Below are 4,040 nucleotides of genomic sequence, written 5' to 3' on the forward strand. Positions count from 1 at the left end.
GCTTGTAAGAGACCTGCTGATGCTTCCTCAGAGACGGAGGTGTCAGGGGGGTCGTCTGACCACCACCTGGAATCCCAGACCCTCCTTCCAGCCATCTGTATGCAATTCTGTTCTACTTGTATGTGGTTTGGGGTCTTGGAAGGTGCTAGAATACAGGCTGGGAAAGGGCTAACGGAGGGGGGGGTAGCACCTATGAGGCTATGGGGAAGCCATCGTGATGGATAAAGACTTTCTGGTGCATCTGCTCTGGGGGGTACCCCCTCAGTTCTGTAAGCAGCCTCTCACGCTCTGTAAATAAGGCCGACAGCTTTATCGGTTCCCATAGTGAACTTTGTTCGGAGAGTACTGTGGTTTGTCATCGGAACCTTAGGGGAAGACACAGGTGTTGTTTACCTCTCGGGGAAAGAATCCCACAAATGCTCATATCCCAGTGTATACGAAAATCTCCTTCTTCTTATCGGCTGGATAATAGTCGCTTCATAGAGACATGCCGTACCCCAATCTGCATACTTTGTTTTCAGCCGATGCATGCGACTGTTTCCTTGCTTGCTTTTTCACGGGGCAGTGCTGCAGTTTTGGCGAGAATGGGAGTGGTCACATGAAATGGGGCGTGGCCATGTGAGGAGGGAGTAGGCACGCGGATGTCTTAGTTGGGTTTGCCTCTTTGTTGTTTCCTTGGTTCTACTAAAGGTGGCCGAACAAGGAGACCTTGATCCTTCAGTGCAAGTCCTGACCTCTGAACCCATCTGCGTCTATTTTTCCTTTAGGACATCAGAGGCAGGTATTCTATAAGGCTGGCAGACCGGTGCACGGAGACTTCTGTAACCTTCCAGCATGGATGTATCCACAATGTCGTCTGCTATTTTTAAATGTCAAGAGGAAAAGGAGAAAAGAAAGAAAGAAAGGAGAAGTAGTCTTGAGAGTCTGCCTGCATCCCCACTCCCTGAGGCCTCATCAGTCCCTGTCAGAGTGTAGCCTGTGCAGACTGCTAGGAGCTGTCACTGAGCCTCAGGGAGCCAGCCAACTGAACCTGTAAGCAAATAAGAACCGGGAACCCTGCAAGCAACTGTGGGCAGGTGCTTCTCCACTGCTGACTGCTCTTCCAGAAGACATGGTTAGTGTGCTAACTCCTATGTTAAGAATGTGAGACTGTGGAGCTTTGTGGTTTGGGATCAGAGGTTTGCTGGTGGGAACTCTGACTCCATAGGGGCAAGCCTACAGTCTGCACCCTGGCATCCTCCGTGCTCCCGGAAGGTAGAGTTGATTCACTAGGATGTCCATACATCTACTAAAAATAACAGCCTGCCTCTGTGAATATCCTTAGCATTGTATTGTGATCTGACTCTTTCTCCTTGCCTCACCTCGCCTTCCCTCCCCTCCTCTCCTCTCCTTCTTTCTCTCTCTCTCCCTCCCCCTGTACACTAGACTGTCCTCAAGCTCACTGAGATCCACCTACCTCTGCCTGTCTTGCTAGTGCTGGGATTAAAGGCGTGTGCTCTACCACCCCCACCACCCAGCTCAAATGACCCCAAAGGCACATGCTGGTTCTCCAGTCGGCAGCCTACAGGAAGGGGGATAGAACCTTCAGGAGGTGGGGCCTGGGAGAAGGAAGTGAGGTCACAGGCGCATACACTTGAGAAAGATGTGACTCTCCGTCTCTCTCTGCTTCCAGGCTGCTGTGAGGAGAGGACCGCAGTCCCGCCGCGAGTCCTCCGCCACCTTCTGCTCTGCCTTAGCCTGAAAGAAGTGCAGCCGGCTAACAGTGGCCATGAGCTAAAGCAGAATTTTCTTCCTTTTCAGCAGGCCGCTTTGGCTATTTTGCATGGTAACAGGAAGCTAACAGACTTGGTGAGGCAATAACCCAATTGCCTCCCCCGGGTTTAGATTTTGAAGTCTCACAATCATCGTAGCCTCCGATTAATTCAGGATATACATATTTTAGAGCAAGGCTGTTGTTCTGTCTTCGCAAACAAGCCCCTGGGTGCCCAGATTTGCATACCAGCTTTAGTTTCCCGTGTGTCAGTTCTGTTCATGAAGGCATGAGGCTTTGCATTGTGGGACCCTGATATCAGAAGATAAATCTTTATTTACTCAATCCTGGAGACTAAACCAATGAAGAAAAGTTATTGGTCCCATTCCAAACACATGAAATGTTAGCTATATAAAATATAACTATACCAAAGTCAGGGCTGGCAAGATGGCTCAAAGGGGGCTTGCTTCCAAGCCTGTTCGATTCTCAGGAACCACGTGGTGAGAGAATTGCCTCTCTTGTTGGGAACATCCTGGCCTCCAGCTGCTCTTCCCTGCTAGAGATCTTTACTTTCCTTCTGATTTGAGTAACTGAAAGCTGTATCAAAGTTGTTTACCAGCTCTGCTTCACGAGCACGTGTTGCCTTGCCTTGAGGATCAGAGGATAAGGTTTTTACCTGCTGGCCCACCTGACTGTTGGGTATATAAGCCTCCGTGGTGCTATTGAATAAGGGGCTTCTTACCAGTGACTAGAGGTCCGTGTCTCTGTCTCTCTGTCTGTGTGTCTTTGTGTGTTTCAACCTCCAGCCCCTTGCCTGAAGCTTGTGAACTGTATGGTAGCGCATAGAGCGCAGACAGGCGTTGTGTGCTGCACTCTCTCAAATTGTTTCTATAACTGAATGTATGCACGCATGAACACACACACACACACACACACACAATTAAAGTCAAGAGTGGAAGCTAGAAGAAAAATCTCTGGGTATAGAAACAGGAGAAATTCATTCCTAGTAGACAAAGTAGGGACTGGAGTTGAAGCTGTCCACAGGGTGACAGGATCCCAGTCTTAAGTCCAGGGTCATGTCTGAATACAGGTTGAATACCCCAGTCAACAGGCACAAGACCACACCATGACTCTGCGTGCTTTTCATTGCTCAGAGCTAGGATAAAAACCTATGATAGCGCTGCAGCTTGCCCGAGTCTGCTCCAAGGCCTGTTGTCAGAGGCTTATATTTAATGGCATCATGGTTTGCCCTCAAAACTGTCCAAATGTGGGTGATTAACTATATGATCTGGGGTTTTTATTTCCAAACTAATGAAATATAAAACTATTTGGGAGACAAGTTTGCCAGTATTACATAGTTCCCATTTGGAGGTCCCCGAGCCCCTTCATTTTAGGAATGGCAGTATGGAATTCCCCTTACTCACGAGGGAAATTCCGCCTGCATTCTGGGTCGGAAGGTGGAACCAGACGGCTTTGTTTCGCTTTTTGGTTTCTCTAGAAGACAGCTGGGAGATGGTTGCTGCGTAGGAACAGCAGCGACTGCCTGTCAAGGAAGAGGCATCCTTCTGAACTTGCAGACTAGCTGCAGGAAATGCTCCAGCCTTCTAGAGGGCTTGTGCCAGGCTGAGCTGGGAGACACGGGGCAGCCCAGGCCTCACTTTGCATGAGGAAGCTGTGGCCTGCGGCTGCCGTACTATGCTCGATTATTGAACCTGAAAGTGAGAATGTATTCCATTATTACAGCAACAACAAACTATCTCCCCTTGGGGCATCTGGCAGGACCTTGAACATTGGAAGACTCCAGAAGTCATTGTCGTCAGCTAGATGCAATTAGATTCTGAGTAATGGTTGGGTCTCAATATATAATTAGTGCTGGCAAAATAACAGTAGAAAGTCATTTGTTTCTAATGTGAACGCAATAGGAGGTCGTGAGAACACATTATAGCAGAATCGCTCAGTCTTTGTCAGAAGTCATAGAAGCTCTCTGATGTGAACACTGAGGATATGGCTGGCCTGTATGAGGGGTGTCAAGCACTCATGAAGGGAACTCTCTGGAGCAAAGAGAGATACCACCTACATGATGAGCCAAGCCCCCACCGCTCTAATCGCAAAAGTCAACATCTCTGACCTTTTCCCATGTTGTCGCCCTCTAAAGGTTTATTTGCAGTAGAGTCCAAAAGGCTTGCTCCAGGCAGACTTTCTACTCCCTCATTCAAGTGTCTAGTCCTCTAGAGTCAAGTTAGGCTGCTAAAAGCAAATAGACCAGGCTGTCCCATGAACTTGGAAAGAT

This window comes from Microtus oregoni, unplaced genomic scaffold (genome assembly GCF_018167655.1).
Source record: "Microtus oregoni isolate MIOR12 unplaced genomic scaffold, Mior012 000001F_ref0000356, whole genome shotgun sequence".
Classification (NCBI taxonomy): Eukaryota; Metazoa; Chordata; class Mammalia; order Rodentia; family Cricetidae; genus Microtus; species Microtus oregoni.